Here is a 20,306-nt window from a genome sequence, read left to right as displayed (position 1 = left end):
ACTCTTTATTATCGCCGAGGTAAATTGTTTAGTTAAACTGGGTACTGATATGCCTTGTGTAAAACCTTGGCGTCCCTGTGGGTGAGAAATGTTTTCTCATTGGATAATTGCTTTATTGGGGCTGGTGAAGTGAGGTGTACAGCAGCTGTAGCTTATACCGAGAATCAGCTTAGGGTAATGTGCTCCTGTTAGAATGCAGCACAGCATTTGTCTGTCTTGGCTTCCTGCAAGTACTATTAACCCATCAATACTGTTTACTGGCTTTAAAAATCAAAGGTCACAACCAACTGTACTATGCAAACAATAATAGTTCATAGCAAGAGCAGACGACAGTAAAAGCAATCGCGACACATTGCAAAGAGCTTTTTTATTTTTAATCTCTATCAAAACGATTGCATCATGCTCAGACGTTTCTCTAGTGCAGAGTAATGCTAAACGATTTTCACATAATAATACGTAATGCATAATAATCATATGGCACAGAATACGTGCATTTGGAATCATTTTTATGGGTGCATGATGCAAAAGCCATGTTTTAATAGAGAACACATTTAAGTCATACAAAAAAATGAATGGTAATACATTTTGAAAAAAAAAATACAAAAAACCAACAACCCTCTAATGAGTGATTGCAAGAGACTTTAAGTGCCTTTTTTGTAAAAGGGGCTAGATCTGCTGTCGGTTGTTGCTTGTGCAGCTAAATTGGAGCGCCATCTGCTGGACATTGGTATTTCATGTTATTTTACTTCTACTAGGGGGTGCTGAGAAGTTCTCAGCCCAACCAACCAACTTCCTAAATTCTGAGCGTTATTTTGCCATTGTAACTGAAAAGTGTATCTTATTTCATTAAGTGCCAATTTGCAGAAACAAATTCTATGTTTTTTTTACATCATTTCAGATCATTGATTGAACCATATCCACGTCATTCTCTTCTTGGATGGGCTGAGAACTTTTCAGCACCCCCTCCACAAATGGAAACCACCAATTTTGTTGGATACTTAAAAAAAAATAAAACTACATTTTTTTTGAAATCTGCAGTTCTAAGAAAGAGTTATTGCCGAATCAATTCAGTTGATTCTAAGCATATAGTAACAAATGCTTGCCATTTTCCAATAGATGCTAAGCCTGCTTTTTAAATTTTGCTGTCCCAATATTTCAGTACCATGGACAGTTATCGGTTGGCAATACAGTATATATAAAGGAGCTAGTAGTGCATGCAGAGTTTCTGTTTTAAGTGGAAAGCTGCTGCAATTATTTCCTGCTCGCTTCTCTTATATGGGGGCTTTTATTTTTAGAGTTTCAAATTCCATTTGGTGGGATTTAAGAACTTTAGTGTATTTTTCTATATTCTAGTTATATCCATTTCAACTGATTTATTAATTAAAATAGACTGTAAAAATGAGTGCTCTAGGAATATTTAGGACAATATCATCCTAAAATATGCAATCTTATTTGACTATATGGTAACTAGCCCTACAGTATGCATCCTTTGACTCCAAAGTAAGTAAGAAGAAATTACAATTTCATGAATGTTTACAAATACTGTATGCCATTTCACTTTACTGTGCTTCAGAAATGGAATTACTGGAGCTGTAATGCAACTGTGGCACTATGGCACAAAGACAAACATGGCAAATAGGAATTAGGAGAATAAATTCTGAGTGGTGCAAGGTGGAAAGTGAGATTCCACAGAGATCTGTACTGATTCACCAGCTTGACAGCAAAATTATAGTAGCAGGACAAATAATCCAGCAATCAGATAAAGAAAATCTGCAAGGGGAACTGAATGCTAAAGCAATGGATCTATGAAATGGCAAATGTGATTTAGCGTAGACAAGTGTAAGGTCATGTCTTTAGGGAACAGAAATAAACCAGCCATTTGTAAATTGGGATGGAAATATTTTGGAACATCTGGGTCAGGAAAAGAACTTGGACTAACTAAAATGGCATTGCAAAGTCAAGAAGTAAATGGCAAGGTAGCACACGTCCTAACATGTTAGAGTTGTATGATTACTAACAAAGAACATGAAAGCTTGATGGACATTGAGAGAGAATAACTTTGTTGAAATAATTCAGGAGACATTTCAGTGCTGACAAGGGTTTTAAAGATAGTTTATGAATTCAAATTTTTAACCTTTGTTTATTTTTCCACTTTTCCCTGATTCTATATTTGGCGCTCAAAGTTGTGTGTGCTAATCTTGGCCCACGCTCAATTTGTGTGCACAATTTAATTGGGTAACAAGCCAACTAACACCAAAAATTGAGTGCTAACAATTATAGGTGCTAATTGACAGCAATTTGGATTTACATCCACATCTTGTTAGGTGTTTTCAATAAAGATGCATGTGTAAATTTTTGGGCATGCAACTGAAAAGGAGGTATGGTTATGGGGGGGAGTCATGGGCAGGTCAGGGGTATTCATCAAAGATACATGCTCTATTATAGAATTCAGGAGAAACTAATTTACACTTGATGATTGTACACCAGATTTCACCCAAAGTTGGGTGCGGATCCTGGCACTACACACCTATCTCAGAGCGCCATTTACAAAATAATGCTCAGCAGTCATTGCTTTATTGACACCCAATTTTGAGTTTCTTTTATTGAATCTAGTTCTTTATGGGGTCCTTTTATTAAGGCATACTAATTGATTTAGCGCGTGCTAAATGCTAAGGTATCCATTATATTCTATGGGCACCTTAGCATTTAGCGTGTGCTAAATCAGTTAGCACGCCTTAATAAAAGGACGCCTATGTTATGTACTGGATTGGATTCAAATTGTACCAAGAAGTATTTATCTTCTATATATGAAGGAGACATACTTAAGATATGATCAAATGAATCAGTTGAATACATATCTGCACATTCATCACAAATGTTTTTATTTTATAAATTTTATTGATTTATAATATATATCACAAGTAATACACTTGTTACAGAAATACAGAACATAAAATTTTTCCAAGAAACAACAGTCCAATTCCTTTTCATCACAAATGTTTTTATTGAGCTTCCTCCTTTTTTCATCTATCAGTTTCATTTTGTAAATTCAATGTAGCTCATATATAGTAGAGTATATAGGCAGAACATGCTAGGAGCTTCATTAATGTACTCTTTTCCAAATATGCACTGGCCCACAAGAGTTTATTCACCCATATATCATTTCTATTCATCATTCTTCATCCCAAAATCCCAAATACACTTAGCATTGTCCATTTTGCATTCTTTTTCAAATGCTCATTCTCTTTACTAATTCCTGTAATTGCCTTTTTAAATCTACTTCACTTGTTGTCCGTAGTAGGTTAAAGACTTTGGTATTCAGACGTCCCGAAAACTACTTTAGCATACAATTTGGAATAGGTTTTCAGGAGAAATGAAACCCGGCTACTAATAATGGATGTAGGACAAGGATATTTAAAGAAAGCACAGTTTAAACAAGATAGCATTCTCCAGTTCCCTAAGTAAATAATAGGGAAAAGAAGAACTGGAATCCAGGAGATGAGATGAATACAGAGAAAAGTGCTAGAGTTAGGGATGAGAGAACCTGACTCTTCTTACAGGCACATTTTGTGACTTTTGGCCAAACCTTCACATGTTTGTAATCAGCTATCCATGGACATGGGACCTAGAAGACCTAGAGTTCAAAATGTAGTAATAAGACTACTGAAAAACCTACAATCCCATGCCCCAGTCTCTCCAGCACTGATATCGGCCCACTGGCTGCCCATAACTAAACGCTGCATTTTCAAAGGCCTAGTGTTGGCATATAAATCCCTCTACAACATGACACCCAAATACTTCTCAGAGAAACTTCCTCTCTACACCCCAAAAGAGAATGCTACGTTCCCAAGATGAAATATGCCTACATACACCACCAGGACACTCCCTCCAACTCCGGACAGCTTGGAAACGATACTATTCCCATTTCTTACCAAACCTCTGCAACAGCCTACCTCCTCATATCAGAGCCCTTAAAGGACTTCTTAACTTTAGAAAAGCTGTAAAAACCGATATTTTTGCCTAGTCACTTCCTCAACCCTTCACCAGCATCAGTAAGTAATCCTATACGAAGTTATATTGCAACACACTATATGTAAACCCAGTATTGTAACACTGTGAATGTAAACTGTAACCCGTTCTGAGCTCTTTGGGGAGGACAGGATATACACTTCCCCCTCCGTATTCATGGGGGTTAGGGGCAGAGCCGGCCCGCAAATATGGAAAAACCGTGAATAATATTCAGGCCGGTTCTGCCCTTATCCCTGGCTTCCCATGGCTATTTTTAGCCCTGTAAGCCCTCCCTTAAGCCACAGGGCTCAGTCTTGGGCCTGATGCTGTTTAATATCTTTGTAAGGGACCCGACTCAGGGGCTTCGAGGCAAAATTATATTATTTGCCGATGACGCTAAACTATGCAATGTTGTGGCCAAGGCAACAGAACCTGACAGCGCAACCAGGCACAACACTATGGAACAGGACCTACTTTTACTGGAACAATGGTCCAGTACTTGGCAACTAAACTTTAATGCCAAAAAATGTGAAGTAATGCATCTTGGAAGCGGAAATCCATGCAGAACATACACCTTGAACGGTGAAAACTTAACAAAAAGTACTGCAGAACGGTACTTGGGAGTACTCATCCGAGAAGACATGAAAGCTGCAAATCAGGTGGAGAAAGCTTCAGCAAAGGCTAAACAAATGCTGGGTTGCATCAGAAGGAGCTTTATCAGCCGAAAGCCTGAAGTCATACTGCCGTTGTAAAGATCCATGGTGAGACCATACCTGGAGTACTGTGTCCAGTTCTGGAGGCCGCATTATCAAAAAGATGTGAAGAGAATGGAGTCAATCCAGAAAATGGCCACCAGGATGGTCTCAGGACTTAAAGATCTCCCATATGGAGAACGTCTGACTAGACTGCGCTTATATTCTCTCGAAGAGCGCAGAGAAAGGGGGGACATGATAGAAACATTCAAATACATCACGGGCCGCATTGAAGTGGAGGAAGAAATCTTTTTTTCTTAAGGGTCCCACGGCGACAAGAGGGCATCTGCTAAAACTTAAAGGGGGAAGATTTCATGGAGACACCAGGAAATACTTCATGATCGATGGAATGGTCTACCAAGCCAGGTGGTCAAGGCCAGTAGCGTGCTTGACTTCAAGAGACGAACAAGTGGGACAAACAAGTGGGGTTGCTACAGAGTTATGCTTATAAGATGGATTCTCATGGGAGGGAGGACTCTTGAGTGGGCAGACTTGTTGAGGTCAGATTTGGTGAAGGAGGGTTCTTGAGTGGGCAGACTTGTTGGGCCCTTTTCTGCCGTCATACTCTATGTTTCTATGTTTCTATATGTTTCTACCTGGTGGTCTAGTGGTTTTTCAGGCAGGAGCAATCTTTCCACGCTCCTGCCCCGTGCAGATCGCTCACAGGAAATGGCTGCCTTGAGCTCCCGTAGTCTCTCGAGCCATTTCCTGTGAACGATCTGCACGGAGCATGAACGTGGGAAAATCGCTCCTGCCTGAAAACCCGCTAGACCACCAGGTAAGACTTACAGGGCTGAAAAAATCCTGAAAAATTAAAATTTATTTTTTGGTCAAAAATCGCGAATAACCGAATCCGTAGATACAGAATTCGCAAATACGGAGGGGGAAGTGTAAATCTAAATAAATAAATATGTGGATTCAGAAGGAAATAGATATCAAAAAGAAGGGTTATGACCACTGCCTAGTATTCTAACAGGGCTGTGATGAGGAATTAGAAAGCTTTACCATGCTCATTCCCAGTCCTTTCTTCTTGACCATGAAAACATTTTGCCTCCTGGGAGATGGGGAAAAAGTGAGCCTCACTGTATGTCAGATGTTCTCACACTTGCCAAATGGCAGTGAAATATTATTTACATAGCATACATGTGAATGCAGAATTAGTATTTGACACACAAGCTATATGTTGACCTTGCCGTTACACTGGAGGAGTCTGTAAGGTGCATTCAGTTTGTTGTTCCTAATAGGCTTGCAGATATTTATCATGTCTTGTCTGTCATCTCAATATCAAACAGCTGCACCAGATTGTGCTCAAAGGTTGACCTTTCTACAAGAACTTCTGTGGGTCAATCAATGTCTTCCCATTTAGACTAGCTTGGGTTATGCAGGAGGAGAGGGTGAATATCTGGATAAATAAGGAGTCATGGGGGATAAGAGCCCAAATCCCCCTCTGCTTGCAGTAGGTTTGTGGGGGATATCTCCCACCACCACCTTAGATCTATTTTCTAATTCCCTCATTCGTTACATGGGGATTGAGGGGAAGTAAGGGCTATCCAGGGGACAGAGCTAGTGAATGATAGAAATTAACTAGGGCAGGGGTGGGCAAACTGTGACCTATGGGCCTATGGGGGTGCAAGTGTCCTGTTACCCATTTGAGAAAGTGGCAACCACATTTCAAAGGAAGTGACATCACTATAGTAAGTAGGTCTTCTTTTACTGGAGGCTTCCCTTGAAAGAGTAGCCCACCATTTAGGCGGAACCTTTTCCCACCTCTGAACTAGAGATTGAAAAAAGTAATAGAAAATAAGGAATCCTTTAATCAGTAACACTGATATCTTCTGCAGTAACACCTACCTCAGGAATTGCAGTATCCTGCACTGGTACTTTGACATTAGTATGATCTTCAAGACAAGTTGTCCTTTAGACTTAACCTTATTCATATATGATATCATATTCCATATTACCACTTTCTCATCAAAACTATCATTTGCCTTATACCTATCTTTGCTAAGAGAATTAGTTGGTTCCTCTGATTCCTCTAGGAAGTGATCTTACAAATGCATATCTACAATAAGGCCCTGATTCTGTATAGGACGCCCGGGAGAGATGTCCTATACAGAATCGGGCCTAAACTAACCCCGATTCTGTAACCGGCGTCTATGTTACAGATGCCAGTTAGAGAATCAGGTTAGAGTAGAGGCGGCCGCTACATTTATCGCGGCAAGGGATAAGTATAGCGACCGCCTGTCCGATCGCCGGCAGGAGGGTGCTGAACCCCACCTGCCGGAAAGCCGCCCCCACCCCCCCGAAACTCTAGATTGCTAGCAGGAGGGTGCTGAACCCCTCCTGCCAGAAAGCCACCCCTGCCCCCCAAAAACTCTAGTTCGCCGGCAGGAGGGTGCCGAACCCCTCCTGCCGGAACCTCCCCAAACTCCCAATCGCCGGCAGGAGGGTGCCCATCCCCTCCTGCCGGAAAGCCGGACCCCCCCATGCTAACGACCTCCCGCTCGATGACTCCCCTAACCTCCCCCCCAACTAACCTTCCCCCCAACTAACCTTTAAATGTTGGCCAGCTGGACGGGTCTTGCTGCCGTCCAGTCGACAGGACCGCCTCGTCAAAATGAGACGGGCCCGCCCGTTCCCGGCCCATCCCCACTAACCCTAAGGTGTGATTGGCCCAGGCTTGTAGGCACCTGGGCCAATCAGGCCTTAGGATTAGTGAGGATGGGCGGACCCGCTATGCCTAAGGCCTGATTGGTCCAGGCTTCTAGAGCCTGGGCCAATCAGGCCTTAGACTTAGGGATAAAAGGATACAATAGACTATAGGCCTTAGACTTAGGCCTATACAATAGGCCTTAGACTTAGGGATAAAAGGACACAATAAGCTAGGAAGGATGATTATGAAAAAGTGGTGGGTACGGGAAAAGAGTTTAGGTCTGGATGAGGGGGGTGAGAAAATATTGAGAACAGACTAATGGAAGAGAATGGACTGGTGGGAATAAGTTGGCTTGTATAAGAGCATAAGAATAGCCTTACTGGGTCAATCCAATGGTCCATCATGCCCAGTAGCCTGTTCTCACAGTGGCCAATCCAGGTCACTAGTACCTGGCCAAAACCCAAAGAGTAGCAACATTCCATTCAGAATCCTAAAGAATAGCAAGATTCTGGAATCCCAAAGAGTAACAAAAGATTCCGGAACCCCAAAGAGTAGCAACATTCCATGCTAACAATCCAGGGTAAACAGAGGCTTCCCCCAAGTCTTAATAACAGACTAAGGACTTTTCCTCCAGGAATTTGTCCAAACCTTTCTTAAAACCAGCTACACTATCCGCTTTTACCACAACCTCAAAACATTGATTTTATTTATCTAAGATGGCAACTTTCAGAAACCATTTACTTGAATAAATTGACTTTCTGGAAATTGCCCACCTTTTGCCCAATTAAAAGTACATGCAGGAATCAACAGTACACACATTTTTAAATGGGTGAAAAATAGGCTGTTCTTAGGAGAATGTTTAGATTTGAGAATGAAAGTACATTTCAGTTCTACCGGCCTTATAGTCAAGGCAAAACATAACCACAGAAATGTCAGGTCTAGATGTCTATGGGTATTTTTGTTTGCTGGTAAAATAATGCAAATACTTTGTATTAGTGTGGACTGTTTCCCCTCCATAAGAATGGAAACTAACTAAAATAATAAATACCTGTATTTATGAATGATCAGTAATCAGGGGGAAAAAAGTCCTAAGATTATATTTTGCATATGTTTTAGAGAGAAAAATGACCTGTTGATGCTGAATGATTCTTGGCTAAACTGAAGGAATCTGGTAGACTTTTGCAGTCCATACTGCGTCCTAGCTCTGATATTTTGCACATTTTGAGAAGCCTGTTAATGTATAAACCAATCCAGTAGTAAGTGCCAGTTATTTCTACGTCAAGCTAAATTCTAAATAGCTTCATTCAAATAACATCATTATTATTCACTATTTATTTCAATGTACATTCTTCTTCTTATTCACTTCTTCAATTGAATCATTATCAGCATCAAAAAATGTACTTTCAGCTTGTATCTGTTATGTGTAGATAAAGTGGAGATTATAGATTTGCTAACCAATTATTGTGCATAATTGTCAAATATTTTTATTAGGGAAAGGGGATGGGACGTGATATACTGCCTTTCTGTGGTTATAATCAAAATCCTGAAGGGCATAGAGAAGGTCGACAGGGACAGATTCTTCAGACTGTGGGGAACCACAAGTACAAGGGGGCATTCGGAGAAATTGAAAGGGGACAGGTTTAGAACAAACGCTAGGAAGTTCTTTTTTACCCAGAGGGTGGTGGACACATGTAACGCGCTTCCGGAGGTTTTGATAGGCCAGAGCACGCTACAGGGGTTCAAGGAAGGTTTAGATAGATTCCTAAAAGATAAGGGGATTGAGGGGTATAGATAGAAGTAGAGGTAGGTTATAGGAATAGTCAGGGACCACTTCACCCTCATGGGCCGCCGCAGGAGCGGACCGCTGGGCGCGATGGACCTCTGGTCTGACCCAGTGGAGGCAACTTCTTATGTTCTTACTTCTTCTTATGTTCTTATGGTTTATATTTTATATACAGGTACTTATTTTGTACCTGGGACAATAGAGGGCTAAGTTTGTTTATTTATTTATTCAGTTTTCTATACGATTCTCCTAAGAGTGCTCAGAACGGTTTACATGAATTTATTCAGGTACTCAAACATTTTTCCCTGTCTGTCCCAGTGGGCTCACAATCTATCTAATGTACCTGGGGCAAATAAGAACATAAGAAATGCCTTCACCAGATCAGACCGAGGTCCATCCAGTCCGGTGATCCGCACACGCGGCGGCCCATTTAGGTACTCCTATTTAGAAACCCGGATTTACTGTATCCCTCAATATGATATGCAAGAAGGTGTGCATCCAACTTGCGCTTGAATCCCAGTACAGTAGTCTCCTGGAAGGATTAAGTGACTTGCCCAGGGTCCAAAGGAGCAGCGTGGGTTTGAACCCACAACTTTTAACCACGTACCACACTCTCCCTCCAAATGACTTGACCAAAGTCATAAGGAGCAGTAGTGGGAATTGAACAAAGGTTCTCAGGCCACTGCACTAACCATATAGGAGCCAACTTTTCAAAATGATTGCGGGTGCTCAAGCTTCTTACCAGATCCCACCCAAGCTCTGCCCCTGACCCTGCCCCCATAATAATAGTTCTAATTCAAATGCCATTTTTTCCATTCATTTTCCATATATACACACACAATATAATCGTATTAATAATATATAATGGTTAATCACAAAATTACTTGAGAACCAACAGGAGAAACTTTCGTCACACCAGTGAACAGCAAACAACACAACAAAGGTGACCAATTGGTGCTCAGTCTCATTAATTGTAATTGACTCGACACGATTGTGTTTCGGCCCACAAGGGCCTGCCTCAGGAGTCTTGTTGTGAAATCATGACAGTTAAGACGTGCAAATTCACAAAATCTTTCCAATCATTTTATGAAACACCACACCTTTGTAAACTGGAATGTGCTTTCTGTAGAGATAAAACCAACACTGCTGCTCGAAAAACCAGGGAAACTATGATGAAATGATGAAATGTGAAAAAGAGCAATAGCAAGGCTAAAAATATGCATGCAGCATGGAAATGGTTTAAAAATATTCTGAAAGCCCAGATTAAATGTATTCCTTACATTAGAAAGGCTCAAGGAACCCCAAATGTGTGCCAGCATACTTAACAGCTTAGGTAAACGAGGCAATTAAAGATTTTTTTAAAGATAGAAAGCAGATCCAATGAGGAAGATAAAAAAGGACATAAGCATTGATAAGTTAGATTAAGAAAGAAATGGAAAAGCATGATATGTTTTTGTTCGTTTTCCATTGGAAACAAGAAACCTGCACAGGAGTCATTTGAGCCACTAGATCAGTGGTTCCCAAACCTGTCCTGGGGGACCCCCAGCCAGTCAGGTTTTCAAGATATCCCTAATGAATATGCATGAGAGAGATTTGCATACCTGTCACTTCCATTATATACAAATCTCTCTCATGCATATTCATTAGGGATATCTTGAAAACCTGACTGGCTGGGGGTCCCCCAGGACAGGTTTGGGAACTACTGCACTAGATAATCACAGTGTAAAGGGTGCTAAGATAGGGTTACCAGATGTCTGGGAAAACCCAGACATAGCCCCTTTTTACAGGACTGTCCAGGTACCCGGACAGACTTTCCAAAACCCAGCAGTTGTCCGGGTTTTGGAAAGCTCTGGTCGTATCTGGAGGGCCTCTGAGCATGCGTGGACAAAGTCACAAGCATCCGCGCGTGTTCAGAGGCCCCCAGACACAGCCCAGAGGTCAGAAATGAAGAAAGTGTGGCTTTAGCGCAGGGCAGGGCCAGGACAAAATGGGCCGGAGGTGGAATCGGGATGGGTCATGGGTCCAGGATTTTATCAAACAAAATATGATAACCCTATTCTAAGGGAGAATGAAGCCATGGCAGAAAATCTACATGAACTCTTTGCTTTCTTTGCAAAATGCGCTCCCGAGAAAGGTGATGGAGAGTAAAACTGTGACTGAGTTCAAAGAAGTGTGGGATGAACACAGAGGATTTAGAATCAGAAAATAATATTAAATATTGAATTAAGGCCAGTACTGGGCAGACTTGCACGGTTTGTGTCTGTATATGGCCGTTTGGTGGAGGATGGGCTGGGGAGGGCTTCAATGGCTGGGAGGGTGTAGATGGGCTGGAGTAAGTCTTAACAGAGATTTCGGCAGTTGGAACCCAAACACAGTACCGGGTAAAGCTTTGGATTCTTGCCCAGAAATAGCTAAGAAGAAAAAAATTAAAAAATTTAAATTGAATCAGATTGGGCAGACTGGATGGACCATTCGGGTCTTTATCTGCCGTCATCTACTATGTTACTATGTTAAGAGGATATTGAGAGTTACCCGCACCAGACATGTTCTATGACGGTGATGATTCAAAGACACAAAAGCTAATGACTGTGAAACTGGAAGGTATAATAGCTCAAACTAACAAATTAAAAACTAACAACTTTCCAGGACCTGATAGCATTTACCTCACAGTTCTGGAGAAATAAATAAGAGATTAAATTGCAGACCTGTCACCCCTCGAGTTGTGGCAGGATTGGTGACCCAGGGGGCCATGAGATGAGTGTGTGTGGGGGGGGGGGTTCCAAATAGGAGGAAGGGGACTAGGATTTGTGCCATTCTAAAGTGAGGGCTCCTACCCCATGATGGCTAATGAGAAACCCCTCTTGGACGAAGGGGCACGCCCAAGAAGTGACTAGTAGTACCCACTTGCTTGAACGGCGAAAGGGGGCAGGAGCAGTCATCGGGGCCCAAAAAGCTTGGGCAGTGGCTCAGGCCAAGTGTGAGTAGAGCATAGTTTGAACGGCGATGCCTACTCATATACAATGTCCCCATGTCTCCAATTAGATCAGACCACCACACTCCATGCTGTTCTATTGGGGCCATTCCATGAGACAGTTTGATAGTGAAACGCGAATTCACGTCGGAGTCCCTCCTTGCTACTAACTAAAATAAGTTCCTGATGGCACTGTATTATACAGTTTATTAAATGAATAAGTATTGACCGATGAGGAGGCTCGCTACAGTAAACTCGAACTTTACATGAATAAGACAGTTTGAGCGTAGCCGCTGAGGTCAGCATTGAAAGATACTATGAGATTAGAAATTTATGACCAAGTATTTAAAAATGCTAATTGAAGAGCTTTTGAAATATTGAACAAAATGAGAAAAGAGTTTTGTTGAACTTGCTGCAAGAATGTAGCGATTTTTTTGGACTGTGCTATATGAATTTTGCTTCACTCATAAATTTTTGAATTAATATATTGGGCTTAAGTATTTGGTCATTATACATATATATGCACAAATCATTTACCTTACTCATTCCTTTGATTGACCCAGCAATAAAGAATACTATAACCCTATATCTCTTCATTATACTTATTTATATCTTATACCTCTATAAATATACTGTACATATTAAATATTTGATTGCCATTTAAATGTATCATAATTTCAACAGCCTTAGTAATTCCTTCTTCACCGTAACATGTATGAACGGTGAAGTAGTGAGCTATTTCCACCATATTTCTACACCGCCCCCTCTCCCCCCCCACCCCACACACACATACACCGATGATTCTTATTAATTAAAGTAATCTGAGCACAGGAAGGCTTTCATTCCTTTCTTGAATTTTTTGGTATCTTTTTCTAGTTCTAATTCCTTTGGTAAGGAGTTTCACCACATTGGAGCCACCACTGAGAAAGATGTGAAACAGATGTGAATACTGTGTTTCCCCGAAAATAAGACAGGGGCTTAGATTAATTTGTGCTCCAAAAAACACACTTGGGCTTATTTTCAGGGAAACATGTTATCAACCCTTGACACTTGCCTTCTTATACCTATCGCTCCCATCCATTTGTGCACCTGAACACCACCGACTCTCCCACCCACCATGTTATACCTATCCCTCCCTCCCATCCCTTTGTGCACCAGAACTCCACCAACATCACTGATGACATCATCAGTGATGCGGCAGAGGGAAGGCCCTGGCGGGGAAGGCCACAAAGCAGCCCATTCAGAGTGCTGCCACCGTTTTTGAGGCTTCAGAGGTATGTAAAGTGGTGTTCTTGTGCACAAAGGGATGAGAGGGAGGGTTCTTAACTAGGGCTTATTTTTGGGGTGGGGCTTATATTAGGACCTACCCTGAAAATCATGCTAGGGCTTATTTCGGGGTAGGGCTTATTTTCGGGGAAACAGGATAAATGTGTCACGTAAGGAAAACTTGTATTGTAAAATCTTGCACCATAACTATGGCAAATCCAACCTGTAAATTGTCTATGTGTCAATTAGGATAAAACTTGTACTGGAAAACTTGCACTGTAAGGATGGTCAATTTTAACTGGTAAACTGTATAGACCCCTAGTAAGTGTCAAGCTAGGATAAAAACTTGTATCATAAACTGGTACTGAAATGAAGGCAAATCTAGTCCAAATTGTAACCTGTTAATTGTATACGGGCAGTCCCCGGGTTAAGAATGAGTTACGTTTTTAAAGCTGTTCTTAAGTCAGATATGTATGTAACTCAGAACTTATAGATTTTAAGATTCTTGCTGCTTAACCTCTGCTGCCTACAGACAAAAGGACGGTCTGGATGGTCTTGGGGCTCAAGGATCTCACGTATGAAGAAAGGCTGAATAAATTGCAGCCGTACTCACTTGAGGAACGAAGAGAGAGGGGAGACACGATTGAGACGTTTAAGTATGTCACGGGCCATATCGAGTCGGAAGATGGTCTCTTCTGTCTCATAGGACCCTCGACCACCAGAGGGCATCCGCTGAAAATCAGGGGAGGGAAGTTTCATGGCGATTCCAGAAAGTACTTCTTCACCAAAAGAGTGGTCGGTCATTGGAACGAGCTCCCACTGCAGGTGATTGAGGCCAGTAGTGTGCCGGATTTTAAAAGAAAATGGGACATTCACGCGGGATCTCTAAGGGAGTAAAGTCAGGGGGGGCGGGTCTTTGGAATGGGCAGACTTGGTGGACTATGGCCCTTTTCTGCCGTCATTTTCTATGTTTCTATGTTTCTAACTGTCCCTACCAGTGTTACCTCTAAGATACAGCATGCACAACCATGCATCATTCCTGAATCTGCTGCTGGAGAAGTGTAGGAGCCTATGCCAATGGAAATACTGTTCAGTGAAATCAGACGAAGCTGCAACTGCGTTTTTAAGTACGAGTCGTACTTTAGTCAGGTGTCTGTAACTCGGGGACTGCCTGTACTATATATGTTTAACCTGTAACCCATTCTGAGCTCTGTGGGGACAAAAGGATGGAAAATGAAATAAATAAATAAATAAATATTGTGAGCCAGCCACTGCAGAGCATCTGCTTATGTGTTATGTTACTGCATTATAATATTAATATAAGAGTACATGTACATTGTGTGTGAGCATTACAGCCACTAACACATACATTAAATGTGGGTGTTAACACTAGTGTTCTTTAATAGGCTCCTAAATTTGTATCTGTCAAAAATTAAAAGTCTTTCAGAAGGCATTTGACAAAGTCCCTCCTGAGAAGCAACTCAGGAAATTAAGTCATGGGATAGGAGGTAATGTCCTAATGTAAACTGGGAGCTGATTAAAAGATAGGAAGCAACGGGACTAATTGGTCAGTTTTCCTAATGGAGATAAGTGAATAGTGGAGTGCCCCAGGGATCTGTACCAGGATCAATACTGTTTAACATATTCATTTTATAGAGAGGTTGTGATTTTCAAGCTTCACAGATAAATAGCAATGAAACACCACAATGCAAAATAAATAAATAAATTGAGGTTTATTGGATAAATATTAAAAACACCTCTTCCCTTAGTATTGACTTATCCATCCCCAGGCTTGTTTGGTATCTTCAACTCCGTTTTTGAAGTCTTTCTGCACTGACAACTCCTAAATGACTCAAACATACATATTTGATTCCACTGGAAAAGGTGCCGGTGGCACAAAAACGCCGATCAACACTAGCATTTATTATGTGCCCTCAAAGAATTCCTAATTAAATAGAGAATGAACACATAAATATAAAATTTAAAAGCACATAAGAACAGAAGCCATAATACGAGGGATCTTCAAAAAGTTTCCGCGCTTTGATTTTTTAAACACTATTTATTAACTATCTCAAAAGCAAATTACATGACTTTTCCACATAATCACCCTGTTGCTTGACTGACTAGTCACATGACATTCTGTGACAACGCCCTCTTACCACTTCTCCCACCCCGACCATTTCCCGCAAAAATATGAAAGTGCTACTAGTGAGGAGATCAAATTTGCACATGGCTCAAAAACATTCAAATAGGGAAAACATGAGCAAATTGTGCATAAGTACAAGTGGACCTTGGGAGACTGGGCATCTACCTGACAGATGAAATTTAGGGAGGAAATCACCAATAGGCACTAAGGCCCTGATTCTACAAAGTGCGTCCCGATTTTAGGCAGCTGTAGGCGTCCTACAGCTGTCTAATCAGCCAATCGGGATGCACGTTTTTAAAAAAAATGCTCCCCAGTCAGGCCGCCTATATTGAAAGCGCCTCCGGGAGCCTAGGGAGGCCCGCAAGATGCCTAAGCTCGCCTAGTAGAGGAAGAGACGCTTACAATGTAGGCCAACAAAATGCTGGTCTACATTGTAAGTAGACGCGGCAGCTATACTTATTGCGGCAAGGGATCTCTCTGCCGCTATAAGTATAGCGGGTCGCGGCCGCCTGTCCGATTGCCAGCAGGAGGGTGCCCAAACCCTCCTGCCAGAAGATGCACCCCCCAGCACTACCGACCGCCCCCCCCCCCCGACACTACCGATCGCTGGCAGGAGGGTGCCCAAACCCTCCTACCAGAAGATGCCCCCCCGACACTACTGATCGCTGGCAGGAGGGTGCCCAATCCCTCCTGCCCGAAGACGCACCCCCTCCGCACCCCCCCCCCCCCCCGCGCTAACAGCCCCCAAACCTCCACCCCACCAAACTAACCTTTTCTTTTGGTCAGACGGGTCTTGCCCGTCCAGCCGGCAGGCCTGCCTCGTCGAAATGAGGCGGGCCTGCCCCTTCCTGGCCCAACCCGCCGAAGCCTAAGACCTGATTGGCCTAGGCTCTAGAAGCCTGGACCAATCAGGCCTTAGGCATAGCGGGTCCGCCCATCACCACTTAATCTAAGGCCTGATTGGCCCAGACTCTAGGCGCCTGGTCTGTAACATGGACGCCGGTTACAGAATCGGGGTTTAGTGTAGGCCCGATTCTGAATAGGACACCTCTCCCGGACGTCCTATACAGAATCAGGGCCTAACTGCGTTAGCAAGCACTATACGCTAAGATACCCATTATATTACTATGGGCGTCTTAGCACTTAGCATGCGCTAATCGTTAGTGCATGCTAAATCATTTAACACCTATTGATGAATTCCCCCTGAATGTGGGTAAGTGTCAAATAATGGACAAAGGATAGAGTAGCCCTAACTATAGGTAAACAGTGATGAGCTATCACTTGGTAAAAGGATCTTAAAGGCTTAGATTCACTAAACTTAACGATGGTCGCAAAACCAACTGGTGGTTGTAAAAGGTGTGTGTGTGGGGGGAGAGGTAACAGTTAAGCAATAAATACGCCCTTTTACTAAGCTGCGCCTAATACACCTTAAAATGACACCTGTTGTCCACAAGCTAAACAAATTTTCTATTTTTTATGGAGGGGGGCATGTCAACAATATTTCTGGGATAAAACATGGTGATCTATCTTTTCAGAGGCCTGAAGGATAAGAACATAAGAATAGCCTTAGTGGGTCAGACCAATGGTCCATCAAGCCCAGTAGTCCATCCTCACAGTGGCCAATCCAGGTCACTAGTACCTGGCCAAAACCCAAAGAGTAGCGACATTCCATGCTACCGATCCAGGGCAAGCAGTGGCTCGTTGTTATGAAGAAGTTTCTGGGTGGAGAGGTCTTTCACTTTGAGGTTCAGTCATTTTTGGAGCTAAAAGGAGGGGAGAATTCACAGGCCCAGAGATTTGCTTCTGATCTGGGGATAGCAAAGAGTGCTATGGACTTTTCTAGTTTAGGTAGTTCTGGGAGCCGCAACTTCTCCAGTGGGATTTGTGGGTAGGATCCAGTGCAATAAGATAGTTAACTTTCCTGCACATTTTAGAAAACTGTTGAACGCTTATCTTTTTGCACAAGCATTTTTCTGCTGGCTGTACATTATTTTATATTGAATATCTAATAGAATGAGGAAGATATGTTTACATTTAGACCTCTGTCTCCTTTTGCTCTTGTCTGTGACATGCATTTTAAGATTTTATTTTTTATTTTTTTGCGTACTCAAAGATTGTGTATGTTAATTGTGAGCCGCTTTGGCTAAAAGCGAATACAAATGTTTTAAAGAAATAAATAAATATTACATTTGGGTCCAGCCTGACCATTAGGTAGATCAGGCATCCTCCTAGAACAGTGCAGTTTGGGGATCAGCAGCCAATGACTCATTGCTGCCAGTATGGGGCCTTGATCCTCTGCACATGCTCAAGACTTGCCACGATCGACCTCCATTTAAACTTCTTTTGGAGGAAAGGCCCGGCTTTGTTGTCAAGAAAGCAACTCAATTCATAGCAGTACTTTAAAGCAGTCATACTTGGGGCTCTTGGTTTAGATCAGGGATTTCAAAGTCCCTCCTTGAGGGCCGCAATCCAGTCGGGTTTTCAGGATTTCCCCAATGAATATGCATTGAAGCAGTGCACGCACATAGATCTCATGCATATTCATCGGGGAAATCCTGAAAACCCGACTGGATTGCGGCCCTCAAGGAGGGACTTTGAGACCCCTGGTTTAGATAGTGCAGTAGATACTTATAAAACACAGTTGTTAAAAAATTTACTAATGATAACTGTTAAATCTATATTAATCAATTGGAAAGATTTCTCTAAATTGGATTATAACAGTGGTTTCAAACACGCGGGCCGCATGCGGCCCCCCCAGGGACTATTTTGTGGCCCGCAATCTGTCCTCGACTAAAGAAGGGGTCTCCAATCTACTTCCCTTCCAACTGCCCTCCCCCAAGCCACCGCAATCGGGGAACAGGCCAGCGCCCAAGGTCTTACTTCTCCCTGCCCTCCCCCAAGCCACTACCATCGGGGAACAGGCCGCGCAGAGGTCTTAACTCTCCCTGTTTATCTTCTCCAGCTCGGAGCCGACCAATTCTCGCCACTCGACGTTAATTCTATCGTCGGGGAGGAAGTTCCGGGTCAGCCAATCGCTGCCTGGCTGGCCCAGAAGTTAGAATTGACGTCAGGTGGCGAGAATTGGTTGGCTCCACGCTGGAGAAGATAAGCAGGGAGAGTTAAGACGTCGGCGCGGCCTGTTCCCCGATGGTAGTGGCTTGGGGGAGGGCAGGGAGAAGTAAGACCTCGGGCACTGGTCTGTTCCCCGATTGCGGCTGTGGCGGCCTGTTCCCCGATGGTAGTGGCTTGGGGGAGGGCAGGGAGAAGTAGAGAAAGAAAGGGGGGACAGGGAGACAGAAAGAAAGAAGGGAGACGGGACACAGACAGAAAGGGGCATGGAGAGAGAAAGACAGAAAGAAAGGGGGCACGGAGAGAGAGAGAAAGAAAGAAGGGGGCAGGGTGAAAGAAATAAAAAGTTGGTGGAGGGAAGGATACAGATGCCAGACTAGGGGAAAGGAAGGAAGGAAGGAGGGAGAGAAATAGGGACAGAAGAAGAGGGAAATAGGGACAGAAGAAGAGAGAGACAGAAGGGAAGGTAAGACATGGAAACGTAGATTTTGAAAAGAAAGCAGTTAATGCCAAAGATGGATGCAATAATAAATAGGAGACTGACTATAATGATGATAATTACCAGTGAGGAGAAAGCGACTGACTCTTTGGAAAAATGCTCAGAGAAGTGAAACTCTGAAGAGGGGGTGAAAACCTCCTCTTGGGGGAAGAGTTTACCGTCCAGTCATTGCATTAATTTATGAAACATCACTTTCTGACCACTGGTAAAATGTTAAATTGTTCTTGCAAGCTCAACATGAAATATTCAAAATTTCTTATGCAAAAAATCTCTCTCGCTGGAAAAATGATGCAATGCACTTATCTGTGAGATATTCTTAAGAATCTTAAGGCTCTTAGGGGTCTCAACGCGGCCCCGCTTCGAGTTCTGCTTCAGGAGACCCAAATTCACGTTTTAAACCCTCTATGCAATCATAATGCCTTTCCAAGAGAAGATCTGAAAAATAATAAATCTTTATCAATACCACACAACGCAGAAGAATACTCAAACATACTGCGCTGAGGGGAATCATAACGTCTTATTGGCAAAAAGAAGAAGAAAGGAAGCACTAAAAACTCACATACCATTCACTGAATTCGGAAGTTCCAAACGACGGAGACCGCTACCCACCTCGCCCGATTTATACTGAAAAGAGGGGGAGGGGGAGGGTGACCTCCGTCGAAACGTGATGACGTCATAAACGTCAAAAGGTTACTGTTGCAAGCGAACAACTGTCACTGTAAATAAAGCCAATTGAAAAATGAAAAAAATGAGAAAGAGAAAAATGAAAAAACAATAAAAAATTGCAAAATTACAGGAAAGCAACCCATTCTATCTCATTGTTTAATCCATGAGGGTGCAACGTGTTTAATTCAAATATCCACTTCTGTTCTTTACGCCAAAGCAGTTTGGGTATATCACCCCCTCTAGTAATGACTACTGAATCCAATATGGAAAATTTCAAATCAACTACATTATGTTGATGTTGGAGCCAGTGTTGAACAAGGGGAGCTTCTTGTGTACCAGATTTAATTCTGCTAATGTGCTCTCCTATCCGAGTTTTGACACTCCGAATTGTACAGCCCACATATTGTAAACCGCACGGGCATTGTATTATATACACCACTTGCTTTGTGTTGCAATCTGAGGCCGTAGAGGTGGGTTTCTTTTTGGTAGTGAG

The 20,306-nt window shown here is 42.5% G+C and overlaps 1 protein-coding gene across 1 annotated transcript in view; it reads left to right on the top strand.

The window, feature by feature from the left end:
- The window catches only part of ONECUT2 (one cut homeobox 2), an 81,769-nt gene that overhangs the window by 12,858 nt on the left and 48,605 nt on the right, over positions 1–20,306 (top strand). The window lies entirely within an intron of this gene.

The sequence above is a fragment of the Geotrypetes seraphini genome, chromosome 1, assembly GCF_902459505.1.
Source record: "Geotrypetes seraphini chromosome 1, aGeoSer1.1, whole genome shotgun sequence".
NCBI classification, from domain to species: Eukaryota; Metazoa; Chordata; class Amphibia; order Gymnophiona; family Dermophiidae; genus Geotrypetes; species Geotrypetes seraphini.
The sequence above is the reverse complement of the archived record's forward strand: the minus strand, read 5'-3'. Positions and strand labels throughout refer to the sequence as shown.